The sequence below is a fragment of the Pleurodeles waltl genome, chromosome 2_1 (assembly GCF_031143425.1).
Source record: "Pleurodeles waltl isolate 20211129_DDA chromosome 2_1, aPleWal1.hap1.20221129, whole genome shotgun sequence".
Taxonomy (NCBI): Eukaryota; Metazoa; Chordata; class Amphibia; order Caudata; family Salamandridae; genus Pleurodeles; species Pleurodeles waltl.
Window position 1 is genome coordinate 904,704,839 of NC_090438.1, and position 14,214 is coordinate 904,719,052.

General features: G+C 45.9%; 1 protein-coding gene across 3 annotated transcripts in view; it reads left to right on the plus strand.

The window, feature by feature from the left end:
- The window catches only part of ZNF236 (zinc finger protein 236), a 1,086,161-nt gene that overhangs the window by 21,161 nt on the left and 1,050,786 nt on the right, over positions 1–14,214 (plus strand). The window lies entirely within an intron of this gene.

The following is a 14,214-nucleotide window of genomic DNA, read 5'->3' on the forward strand; positions in this document are numbered from 1 at the left end:
TATCTGCAGTGTGTCTGAAGAGTTGTGCTGCATCGCTCTGACCACTGCAGCACCTGTATGTCTTACCCCTGTGTCCTGATCTGTTGTGGAAGATCCATCCACAAAATACACAACACTACCTGGAATGGGGTCTTCTGTTGCTTGGCTACACTCATCTGGAGTATATGTGGCACAATCATGGGCATCATCGTCAGTGTCTGAAATGGGGTGTGCAAAGAAGGTAGCAGGATTGACTGTGTGTCATTTAACCACCTTCAAGGATGGTAATGATAATATTATCTCATAGCCTGATACTCTCTGTGTTGTTAGTGGTGTTTTAGCTTTCTGAATTATTGCAAACACAGCATGTTCAGCATACAGTGTCAAGGGTGCACCCATGACAATGGGAGCACTTTTCTCTACTGCAAAGGCTGCTGTGGCTAGTGCTTGTTCACAAGGGTAATGACCTTTCATGACAGAATCAAGTAGGCCACTAAAATATGCAATTGGTTTGTGGCCTAAAGGATACTTTTGGGTGAGGACAGCCGTCATCACCTGGCCATTACAGTGGCAAAAAAGAAAAAACTCTTTGTTATAGTCTGGTGTTCCTAACACTGGTACATTTGTTATCTCTGTTTTTATCTTACTGAAGGTTTGTTTCTGATGGATACACCTACCTGTGGATTCCTCACCTAAAGAATTCTCCCCGCGCGCCAGCCCTCGACGGAAATTTCTTCTAGCTCTGCACGTCGACGATGACATCACAATCGCCCGACTTCACGCGACGCCACATGACGTCATCCAGGCAATAAGAAGCCCTCGTCGACGTGCAGACGTCGGTTCCCTTTTTTCCGTGCCCGAGTAACGGTTAATTCTTCGAGGCTCACAGGGAGCTACTGTTTCCAACGACAGTTACGATGTCGCAGTCTAGAAAATCAGGCTTTAAACCTTGTAGCCAGTGCGGGGGTCGAATGTCGGTTACCGACCCCCACGAAAACTGCCTCTGGTGCCTTAGTTCCGACCATGAGGTCAAGTCATGCGGCTCATGTCAATGCATGAACCCTAAGGCACTTAAAGAGAGGGAGGTAAAATTGTTCTTGGCTCGGTCCAAGAAGGAGGAGAGGCGTCACCGGAGGGAGTCTTCTCGAGGTCCTCGAGGTCTCGTCACCATCATAGTGACTCTCGGCGCCGTCACGGATCTCGGTGCCGATCGAGCAAGGGACGGTCCAGTTAGAGATCGGCTTCTCCGTCGGCTCGGCGTCGTCCGACGTGGGAGATAAGCCCGACTGTCACCCCTCCGCCTCCTACGACCCCGACGTCACCCGGGTCGGTTTTCGAGGTCGAGCCTCCCCAGAGGCCTGAAGGTTCTCCTGGCCAGGAGTTACCTGGACCCTCTTCGGCAGCTATGCCGGTGCAGCAGTAGCAGTACCCGGTTTCCCGACTCCGGGATCGGATCCTGCAGCGTTTTTAAACGCAATGTACAACATTTTTGCTTCCATGACGCCGGGTGAAAGTCATGCAGGTCCGTCTGGTCCTCTGGCCTATGATTTCGGGGTTCCGGCGTCTTATAGATCGGCACCGTTCACCCCATTTTTACCTGCTGCACCTGAAGCGGCGCCGATGCCTATGACGTCGCCCAGGATGGCTACACCTGCTACGGCGCCGTCGGATTCGCCTCGAATCCGATCGACGTCTAAGAACCATTGGAGCCGGAGCCTCCGGCTTCGGACGGATCCGAGGTTCGACGCCGACGAAGATCTTCGGTGTCGGCCGACGCCTTGTCGACTCCAGGCTTGGAGTCAAGACGTCTGGCTCTTCGGCTCTTGGAGGAAAAAGAGTACGAGAGGCAACACCTGGAGGAAGGTGAAGTTGTAGAGCCCTCTGGTGACTTCCAGGGACTGGATTCAGCTAGTGGCCTGGACACTACCCCGGAATGGGATCTAGCATCCCCTGGAGAGGTCACGGAGGAAGCTGCTTCATTCCACGCAGTCATTCGTAAGGCTGCTGACTTTTTGGATCTTCCCCTTCCCACCGCAGAGGTCAAGAGAAATTTATTAACAGAGGTTCTTCACCCAACGTCTGCTTCTGCTGAGCCTCTTTTGCCCTTCAATGAGGCTCTGCCGGACCCCATTAAGGATATCTGGCTGAAACCTGTGTCCACCGCTGCGGTCAACAGAGCGGTGGCTCGTCGGTACAGGACGGCGCCTGGGGATCCGGTGTTTCTCTCCAGACAGCCAACTCCGGAGAGTCTAGTGGTGCAAGCCTCTTGTTCGTCCAGATCCTCTCCTGGCTCGTTTCCTGGGACCCCTGCGGACAGGGAGTCAAAGAAGATGGACCATACTGCAAAAAAGACCTTTTCATTTTGCAGTATGGCCCTAAAATCTTCCAATGCGACTTGCATACTAGGGCGTTACATCCATGCCCTTATGGAAGAGGCGAAGGGCCACCCTAATTTGTCCCAGGAGATGATGCAGCTGTTAGCTGTCAGGTGATCCAGTCGGGATTGGATACTTCGGACTCGGTGGCTAGGGCTATGGGCACGACCATAGTTTCTAGGCGGCAGTCTTGGCTACGGTCATCTGGCTTCTCGTCGGACGTGCAGGCCACCCTTCTTGATCTTCCGTTTGATGGAGAGAAGCACTTCGGCACAAAGGCTGACTCTGCCCTGGAACGTTTTAGAGAAAGCAGAGCGACTGCTAGATCTTTGGGACTCCAGTCGTCAGCCCCATCCTCCTTTAGAGGCTTTCGGAGGTTTAAAGGATTTGGACGTGGTTCCTTTCGAGGAAGATTGCAAGGACCACAGCAATCTACTTCTACCCTGCCGTACAGATCCTTCAGGGGCAGAGTCCGTATGAGAGGAGCCACCTTGCAGCACTCTGCCTCTTCCTCGGGAGGGGTGCAGCAAGGAAAGCAGCCGTAGTCGTCCTCCACTCCCTGTCCATTTGTCTCCGGTAGCGGGGAGACTTGCCCGTTTTCTTCCAATGTGGGAGGTTATAACATCGGACTCCTGGGTCATCAACATTGTGAAGAGGGGGTACGCTCTTCCCTTTCAGGAATTCCCTCCTGCTTCCCTCTCCGCCCATCCTTCTGTTCGGAAGACCATCTTCTCCTATTACAGCAGGAGGTATTTTCCCTGTTAGAAAAAGGTGCAATAGAGTTGGTTCCCGAGCAAGAGCGGGGTCAGAGTTGTTATTCAAGATCCTTCCTGATTCCCAAGAAGGATGGTCGGCTGAGACCGATTTTGGACGTGAGGATTTTGAATTGGTTCCTCAAGCAGGAAAAATTCAAAATGCTGACCCTCTCACAGGTTCTTTTGGCGTTGAACGAAGGAGACTGGATGGTGTCGGTCGATTTGCAGGACGCATATTTTCATATTCCGATCCTGAAATCGCACAGGAAGTATCTCCGGTTTGTAGTGGGATCGCAGCATTATCAGTTTGCGGTCCTCCCTTTTGGTATTACTTCAGCACCTCGAGTTTTCACAAAGGTGATGGCGGTGGTAGCAGCAGAGCTCAGAAGAAGGGGATAGCTGTGTTTCCCTATCTGGACGATTGGTTGATCAAGGCCAAAACTCCGGAACTCGTGCGATGCCATCTCCAGTCGACGACTCAACTGTTGTCTGACCTGGGTTTTTCAGTCAATGTACCCAAATCTCACCTGGAGCCCTCTCAACGCCTCCTGTTCATAGGGGCAGTATTGGACACGAAATTGAATCGGGCCTTTCCTCCACCCCAGCGGGTTCAGGATATTCAGGCGTTGATTCCAATGTTTCAAAATGGAGCGGTAGTTCCAGTCCTCAAGGTCCTTCGTCTGCTCGGTCTGTTCTTGCATACTGTTGGTCACTCATGCACGCTGGCACATGAGGGATCTTCAGTGGTGCGTCCGCAAGCAGTGGTTTCAGCACAAAGGGGATCTCGAAGATTCGATAAGGATCTCCAGAGACACTGCAGTGGATCTTCAATGGTGGGCAGCGGTCGACAACCTGTCTCAAGGAAGGCCGTTCTCACTGCCTCCTCCAGTGTCCACGGTGGTAACGGATGCTTCCACTCTAGGGTGGGGAGCTCATCTGGGGGACCTGGAGATCAAGGGCCTTTGGTCTCCAGGGGAACAGAAGTTACATATCAATCTGTTAGAGTTGCGGGCAGTACGTCTGGCACTCAAGGCCCTCCTCCCTTCCATTCGCGGTCAATCCAAGTTCTAACGGACAACACGACCGCGATGTTGTATATAAACAAACAGGGAGGAGTGGGGTCGTATCTTCTCTGCAGAGAAGCTCTTCGTCTCTGGTCCTGGCTTCGGGACCACAAGATCTGCTTGATTGCACATCACTTGGCCGGAGTCCTGAACGTGCGTGCAGACATTCTCAGTCGTCGCAGCTCGGTCGACCACGAGTGGCGTCTTCATCCAGATCTAGTTCTGTCTATCTTCAGGATGTGGGGATATCCACAAATAGATCTGTTTGCCACTCAAGAGAATGCACTGTGTCTGCAATTTTGCAGCCTCCAGTATCCGGTGCAAGGAGCTTTGGGGGACGCATTTCAGATGTCCTGGAAGGGTCAGTTACTTTACGCGTTTCCCCCCATACCCTTGATTCCTCGAGTTCTCAGGAAGATCCGCCAAGACCGAGCTCAAGTCATCTTAATAGCTCCGGATTGGCCGAGAAGGGTGTGGTATTCGGACCTACTCCAACTCTCTCGGTGCCCTCCGCTCCGTCTCCCTTGCAGGGTGGACCTCCTCTCGCAGTCGCATGGGCAGATTCTACACCCCCACCTCCAGAGCCTGCATCTTCATGCCTGGAGATTGAACGGGGCAATCTGAGTTCCTTTGCTCTCCCTCCAGATGTGGTGGAAGTTATTTTATCGGGCAGGCGACACTCCACCAAGTCAATCTATGCTAATCTTTGGGCTAAATTTACAGACTGGTGTGGAGAGAATAGTTTAGATCCTTTAAAAGCTGGTTTATCTGACGTTTTGTCATTCGCACTCCATCTGGCACAGAAAGGTTTTGCAATTGCCACAGTTAAAGGTTATCTGTCTGCACTATCTGCTTTTCTGTGCCTTCCTGATCAACCATCCTTCTTTAAATCACCAATTGTTTTAAAGTTTCTTAAGGGACTCACTAATAGGTATCCACCCACGCCATTCGTTATGCCTCAGTGGGACCTTAACTTAGTCTTAACCTTTCTTATGGGGGTTCCGTTCGAACCAATGCACTCTTGTTCTTTACGGTACCTAGTATTCAAAACTGTTTTCCTGCTGGCCATAACATCTGCCAGAAGGGTTAGTGAGCTTCAGGCTCTCTCTGTGGAAACCCCATACCTTTCTTTCTTTAAGGACAAAGTGGTGTTGAGGACCAAGGCTGCTTTCCTACCGAAGGTTGTTACACCCTTTAACCTGGGGCAGTCAATTACTCTCTCTTCCTTTTACCCTCCGCCTCACCCATCCAAGGAGGAAGAGAGGCTCCACCTGCTGGATCCACAAAGAGCTCTGAGCTTCTACGTCGCCAGGGCGAAAGAGTTCAGACAGGATGAGCAGCTCTTCGTTGGATACGTGGGGAAGAGGAAAGGTAGAGCGGTCCACAAGAGAACGCTATCCAGGTGGGTCATTCTATGTATTAAGATCTGCTATTCTTTGGCGAAGAGGGGTCCACCTGTGGGGCTTCGTGCCCATTCCACCAGAGCCAAAGCAGCTTCATCAGCTTTGGCTAGAGGTGCACCTGTGGATGACATCTGCAGGGCAGCGACTTGGGCGTCCCTCCATACTTTTGCCAAACATTACTGTTTGGACTCTGAGGTTAGGAGGGATGGCCATTTTGCTCGCTCGGTGCTGCAAGATTTCTTGGTTTGACCATTTGGGCACCCACCACCGGAGGTTATACTGCTTGGGGACTCTATTCTTTAGGTGAGGAATCCACAGGTAGGTGTATCCATCAGAAGAATAAGTTACTTACCTTTGGTAACACTTTTTCTGGTGGATACAGTAACTACCTGTGGATTCCTCACGGTTCCACCCGCCTCCCCGTTGCCTGACTGGTCAAGCCAAGATCTCTTTGGGTGTGCATCCTTCATCTTGTATATATATGTATATAGCTGTTTCATGCATTTAGTTGTATTTATTGTATATATTTTTCCTTTGCAAATTAAGATAGTGAAAAGGACATTTTGGACTGGAATTATACATATATGTTTATTTCTCTCTTGAATTGGGGGTTCATAACTGTGATTTATATTGAGTTCTATATTAAATGTTTTATTTTCATCTGTTCTGGATGAATGTGTACTCTTTAGGTTTAACCTGTTCGCCTCTATGGCACGTAAAAAAATGGTGATAACTGACGTCTGCACGTCGACGAGGGCTTCTTATTGCCTGGATGACGTCATGTGGCGTCGCGTGGAGTCGGGCGATTGTGACGTTATCGTCAACGTGCAGAGCTAGAAGAAATTTCTGCCGAGGGCTGGCGCGAGGGGAGAATTCTTTAGGTGAGGAATCCACAGGTAGTTACTGTATCCACCAGAAAAAGCGTTACCGAAGGTAAGTAACTTATTCTTCATCCCCGTAGTCCATGTTATCCTGTCTTTCTGTGTTTATGACTGTTTGATAGATGCAAGCTGTGGGGATATTAAAGTACTGTAGTCAAAAACCCATTGTCTGACATAACTACATAAGCCTAGGAACTTCTGCATTCCTTTCACAGTCTCAGGTTCTGTCATCTGCTGAATGGATTCTGCTCTCCCTGGCATAACTCTGCGGCCTGATGCTGACAGTAGTTGCCCCAAGTATTGAACTTCTTCCTGGCAGTACTGTAATTTGTCCCTGTCTACCTTGTAACCTCTTTGAGCAAGGGTGCACAACAGGGACACAGTGTCCTTTCTACACTGCTCTTCTGCTGGACTACAGATCAGTAGGTCATCAACATACTGCAACACTGTGCTGTCACATTGAAAATTGGCGAGGTCATTCTTGACCGTCCTGTTAAAGACACTAGGGGACTCACAGTACCCTTGAGGTAATCTGGAATACAGGTACTGTGAACCACGATAGGAAAATGCAGTCAAATAATGACTGTCTTGGTGCAGGGGAATGCTGAAAAATGCATTCTTCAAGTCTATGACTGTAAAGTACCTAGCATCTTGGGGTATGTTGGTTAGGATGATGGAAGGATCAGGTACTACAGGGAATTCTGGTATCATTATGTCATTAAGGGGGCGCTGGTCTTGAATCATGCGCCACAAGTTTCCCTTGGCCTTCTTTATAGGTTAAATTGGGGTGTTGCAGGGGGATACACCTGGGTATATGACTCCCTGCTCCACCAATGCCTGTATAACAGGTGCAATGCCCTACTCTGCTTCTTTGGATAGAGGATATTGTCTCACTCTTGGCAGTATTGCTCCTTCCTTCAAAGTTATTCTGAATGGTACTGCTGTGTGGACGAGGCCTACATCATAAGGGCCTTTTGTCCATAAGTTAGAGGGTACCTGCGCAAGGTCATTATCTTTGATAGGACTGGAGACATGTATTGGTATCACAGGCCTTGTCTCCAATGTGGTGCGTAAAGGTACACTGTTTTGAAAAACAATCTCTGTCCTTCTAAAGTCATCAGCAAACAACTGGTCATCTGATATGTCGCCCACCTGCATGTTGGGATCATAAAAGATGACACATGCCCACATCACACCAGTGTGGTCACTTGCCATCAGGGTCCCAAAGGTGAGGGACACTTCTAGAGCCTCTATTTCCAGAATGAGGTTTTTGTCTAATGTTTCAAAACAGGGGCCCTGTCGTCTAAAGAGGAAGTTTTTGGGTAATTCAACTAGCTTCCCTGTCAGTTCTGGTGTTTCTGCTATGATGGTGTACACTGCCCTAGTAAAGGCTAAAATGTCTACAGGTCTGGCTCTAACTTGGTTACCATCTGGGGGGGGTGTAACCATTGTCATAATGCGTGTACTAGATACTCCAGTTGTTGAACAGATCATAGTCCCATCCTCTTCAAAGGGAATAGTCATGTTTAATTTTGCCATGAGATCACGTCCTAGCAGATTAGCTGGTGCATTTGGGGAGAATAAGAAACATCCATCAACATACCGCCCCCTTATTTCCATCTCCACAGGTTTAGTGAATGGAACCCTCATCACAGCCCCAGAGAACCCCTGTGTGTCCATTGATAAATTTGACAATGGCAGTCCCTTCTCACGGATACAGGACCTAGTGGCCCCAGTGTCGATGAGAAAGGTATATTCCATGTCATTTATGGCTACCATCACAGTAGGTTCCTCATCTGGCCTGTGGGTTACCAATAAGACTGGACACATGAGACTTCTCCTGGGGCACCTTCATTGGGCATATCCTCCCATGTAGTTTTGCTGGAATGGGTTCCCTCCCCTGACAGTTACTCCTCCTTGTAAGTTCTTGGGCTGCACTCTCTGCTGTGGCCCATGCTGTATTTGGGGCACTGATTGCTGTAACTGTTGAGGCTGAATCTGTGGTTGAGGCTGCATTTGTATTTGGGGCTGTGGGAGATATATCACTTGGGGACTCGTGGCAGGTTGTGCTACAATGCCACCAGGCGGTACCATTTGTTGGCCATAATTTACCCTTGTCTGGTTGCTAAGTTCATCTTCCTTTTTAAACCTACAGGCTCTAATGAAATGTCCTGTCATTTTGCAATAGTGGCATGTCTGTCCACTCTGGAATGTGTTTACTCTATTTCCCCCAAACCTTCCTCGCCCTCCTCTTCCATTATTCATGTTATTGCTTCTCTGGGCATACTGGTAGGGTTGCATTGGGGTGCCCGAAGGAGGCATTCCCAGGGACACTGCAGCTAACTGGGTGGTGGCAGTGGCAATTCCTTCCTCTGTTTTCTTGGTGAGTTTCTGCTGGACCAATTTAGCTGCTGCTTTCTCTATTTTATCTTTCTCGCTCTTTTCCTTTTCTTGTCTCTTCTTACAAAAATGTATTATGTGTGCTTGTATCTCTGTCCATGGTTTGGCCTCCAAGGCCACTATATTATCTAATTTATCCTGCACCTCAACTTGCAGACACTTTTTCACTATATTGAAAAATAATATTGCATTCTGTCCTGTGACATCCCAACTCTCCCCAACTTCCTGTGTCCATTTTTCAATCATTCTGCTAAGGAATTGGGCTGGGTCCTCATTTGGCTGCATTGTTTGTGCCATAAGGGACCCAATGTCTGGCATGTCTGGATACATTTTCTTCAGTTGTTTCCAAACAATTCCCCTTACTCTATTAAAGGGTGCCCCATCACATTTTGGGTTAGTCAATGTCACATCTTTTACTCCTGCCTTTGTGAACAGTGTGTCTGTCTCATCTCCTATAAGGGAACTTAGTAAACTCTTAATGTCCCCTATTGCAAGAGTAATCCCTGCAGTATGTTTTTCCATAGCTGCTATCCATTTCCCAGCACCCACAGCAAGTTGTGGCAACTGTTTTTAAAGATTTTCTTTGTCCATCTGGGGCCATGGTATATATTGAGGCGCCCCTGGGCCCTTGAATATCAAGGGCAGTTGTGACAGGACTGTAGTCCTATTGCCAGTAGGGTGACGTGAGTCATACTTACAAGCATATCTCTGCCACACTCTTAAACTTTTCTGCATATAGGGATAATCCCAATAAGGATCCCCTGCACCCTGAAAAATGCACATTTCTGCATTAGCCATGTCTCGGGGTTCAAAGGAACCCTCTCGTGGCCATGGTGTCATCTGTGATGCCAATCTTTCTGTCCAACCTGCTAGGTTGTCAGTAAAAGGGACAACATTATACCAACTATTTTCATACTGAGCTACTATTTCATTGGGTGTCAAATTATTGCCAGGACATACAGGGAATGCACGTGCCATGTCTTTCCTCAGTGTCATTTTTCCTGCCATATCAAATGTTCCCTTTCTCTCATATGGGCGTGCATGCACCCCATCAAATACTAATCTCTGTAATTCTCTTGGCTTCTTTTGTAAAGTCTGTCCTGTCTTACTGTTTTCTTCTCCCTCACAGGCATATTGTGACTGTTCCTTGTTATGATCCTCAAGAAGGGACATTCTTTTAACATGTTCAGTGATGTCATCTAATGCCCCCTCTGATCCTTTGTAGGATTTTTCTAAACCCATATCTTCTTCACCTAAGCTTCTATGTGTGGAGACTGTGTCATCTAGTCCTTCTTGTTCAATTATTTGTGGGCTAGTGTGGGCCCTTGACTGCCTCAGGGGCCCTTCCCCCTTTTCCCAAGTCGCTCTTTTGTCTACCCATCCATCGTCCTGCTCTGTGACCCACTTGCCTACACTATTCTCTTCTGCTCCTGAGTGCATGAACCTCCAGCACTCTGTGGGAGGATTTTCTGGTGTGAAAGCTAACCTTCTTGTCTCATTTTTAATATTGGTACTCGTTTTTTTCAAAACACCTTCCTTTTTTCTAGCCCCCTCCATTCTCTGTTCCCCTCTTGATCCCTCATTAGGTATACCTTCATTCTTTCTAGTGGGGGACATCTCGTCCTCTAAATGAAGTGTAAATTTAGCATCTACTGTCCCTATGTATTTAGTACTGTCCCCACCTGACATTTCCTGAGGTGTACTGGCCATTTGAGGACATGGGTGAACATATTCTCTATGTTTAGAAGAAGATTGTAATGGTGGGCTATACTCTGGGTCTGTATATCCCACAGCAGGGGGATGTGAAGAGGTGGGTAATGAGTGTGGGGCACCAGGTTGTAATGTATACATGCCCTATACCTTTGCACTGCCTAACCTTTATGGCACATCTTGATAGGGGGGTGGAGGAGCCGAAGGGAGGGTTTGAGGCTTTGTATTTGACTCATTCATGTTTGTTTCACAAATGACCCTCCATTGGTCTAGTGTGATCTTCCTTTTCTCTAGTTTATTTCCCTTGTATTTACTCTGTAGGAAGGTGTCCATGTGTTCTATTATTGTATTATCAAGTGTGCCCTCTTTGGGCCATGCATGTGCAAGTTTTAATGTTGCTTTGTGCCATTCCTTACAGTATTTTCCTATCCTTTCCCTGTCCCCTGAGAACACTTTAACCATGTGTTCTAATGGAGACCCCATGTCTGTTTAGTGAACTTAATCTTTTGTACCATATGTTTTTCACTCTAAATGGACTTCTATTCACTTCCTAGGGTATTTCCAGACTTCACATAAACTATTATTAGGCTGTGAAGGTGAACATCAGATATATATTGGGTAGGTGCATTTATGTGTGGCCTAATTGGTTTGTTTGCCTGACACAACACACAATAATGTTATTGTGATATATACATGTTTATAAATTACTCATATCCTAAATTCCATACTGGGAGGTCCCTAATAAATGCATACAGTAGGAGGTCTAATACTAAATATGAGTCTGTTATTATTGCAGGGAATTCACGTGACTGTTGCCCATGGTTCCACTGAAAAATTGCAGTAACTTCAATATATTCACTTTCCTGCCACAAGGTGGCACCAGTGTCACACATGAAAACAAATTTAAAACGTTACTCTTGGAAAGACAACTGCAACAGGTTTTGTAGATTTCAAAATAAACTCTTTTATTCTAATTATGCGAAGATCCTGTTCACATCTATCTGAAAGGTAGTTAAATATATTTGTATGTATAGTAGCTGATAATTCTCCTTCTATTTGTACAGTATATCTTCAATATATGTGTGTATGTCCCAGTCTATACTATTTTATATTTCATCTAGCCTCCAATCTTGAGGCTCTGTAGTCTCATAATGGGGATAATAGTTTGTAGTGTCCATATTTGTTATGGGGTTCATGAGGCTACTACACTACTTTTAACTTGGAGGATAATGTCCTTGTATTAGTTCTTTGAATAATTTTTTATAATTGTCTAATAGGCATTTCTTTTATGTCAATGTAGGTTGTTTTTAGGCCTAGGGGTGATATACTATAAATACTTAGGCATTCCTAAACTTCTGACTTAAAAAATGATTCTGTTATTGATATTGCTGATCTACTAAGGTCAGTTCTGTTGCAGAGGGCAACAGCCTGACTGTTATAAAAATGAATAATTAATTCAGGGATTTGGAATTAATTAGTTGACTTTTTTGGGACATTACTTCACTTTTGAGTATACTGTTATAACTTAACCTTCATAAGAATAGGAGGTCTGATACTTATTCCTAAATTATACACTAAATAACAAACTTACATATTGACATTATTATGTGGCCATGCATATACATATACAGTAATTCTCAATTTTATACTAGGGCAAACAAAATACTACTGGTCACTTCCCTCTGGATTCATAGAGGGGACAACTTTTCACCATTTGCAACTGACTTCCAGATTTAATGTCTGGGTTAGGTTGACATGAGTGTTCTTTAGAACATACACTGATTGCTCAGCCCCAAGTCCACCACTACTCCTGACCACTTTTGACTTACTTAGTCAAGCTCCCTGTATCTTCCGGATTTACCACCGGGATCCCTTAATATTATCTCAATTCATACACAATCTTGCATGCAAACACAAAAATTACATACATTACAGTGTCAAAATTGTAACTGTCTTTATAAAATAAAAGGAACAGACCTCGTACTTTGTCCACTTCACTACCTTCCACTGCGACCCATCTGTCCCTTCGAAATCAGAGATTTTTATATAAATGTTGGCATCTCCCTTACCTCTTTAAAAGTGCGCAAATCACCTCGTGGAGACAGGCAGGGCCCCCAGTCCAGCAGTTGGTGAGATCAAAGTAGAGCTCCTGGCTTAGCTGGCCAATATGTTAGAGCGAAATCTGTTAATAAAATAAGACATATCAATTTGACACAATAATGTAGGTTTAATCGATTTTCAGCTGGGTACAACAGGCAGTCTCAACATAGAGGCCATGACTGAAGTTCAAAGTTCTGGTTCAAACACCAGTAGCATTTATACTGTAAAATCCACAAAAAACTGTGGTGAAGAGTTCACCATTGACTTAAGCAACTACAAGCAGTACAGATAAGATAATGAAGTGCCTCTGGAAAGAAGCACATGCACTTGTTGGCCTCATGAGTGGGTAAGTTACACTGACGTCATTCACCAAATCTATCTTTCTGCACAACAAGAGATTATATGTTGCGTGCTGCTCATGGTAGCCCTGCCTTGCAAATACTTATCTGACCTTTACACAGTTCCCCTTAACACGATATGAATGACTTGTGGTTTTTAGGACCCCTGTGCTAAGGAAGGATACACCCTTCTGTTCCACCCTGTTCATGCTAAGTGAACATTTTGAAAGCAACAGTTGGTGCAGCTTTAAAGAAAAACTCTCTTTCTAATGTGGCTTGGGCCTCTTGTGTGTTTCAGCACAGCTAACTTAACAATGCAGCATGTGTATATGTTTCCTAAGTAATAAGTGTTTGTTTGTCCTAAATATGACCTGCCTTTTCTATTGAACCCACAGTCTGTCTTTTTTTAACATGTCATGTATTAAGCCTTTCACTACTTACATTGGTTTACAACTATCTAGCCTAAAATGCTTGTATTGGGATTTGGGAACATATGTTTGTTTGTATGTGATGTATTCCTATTCTTCCTACATCACCATGCCGTCAAACCATGTATTCCCTCCTCCCCCAAGTAGCATTTCTAAAAGTCAAACATCTGATGATATCTGTATTTCTGAATACATATCATACATCACAAATTAGAGATGAACAGACCCATTTATCTTATGATATTGTCATATATGCCATTCACATATTGTTCCTCTAATAGTTTAGAATCGGACAGACCATAAAACTGAGTAAAATACTACTTCAATATATACATACTTTATGGGGATTCTAGCTTTCCCCATCAAAATATTGTAGGCAAGTTGCCCTTGTGCCACAAGCTGAAAGGAAACAAGAATGTTTAGCAAAAAGGAAGGGAGGGGCACCTGAGAACGGGAAATTACTACTTCATATCTGGATAATAATGGATTAATTTATGACATTAAAGGGTCACCCTGTATTCAGCCCCTCTTCTCGTCCTGTAATGCCCGAATGCTGTAGTCCTTCTACCTGTCCGCCATTTTATTTGTTTCAACCCTGCAGGTGACGTCATAGGATGCCGTGCATGGTGACTTGCAGTGGATATCTCCTGGAGTAGAGGGTACAATCCAGTTCAGTCCACCTCATTTTGGGCTAGATGGCTCATGCCCTGTCTCTTCGAGACATTTTGTTTTCAGTCAGTGGGCTTGGAGGCTGTCCATTACTTATTTTTGGTTAACTGCA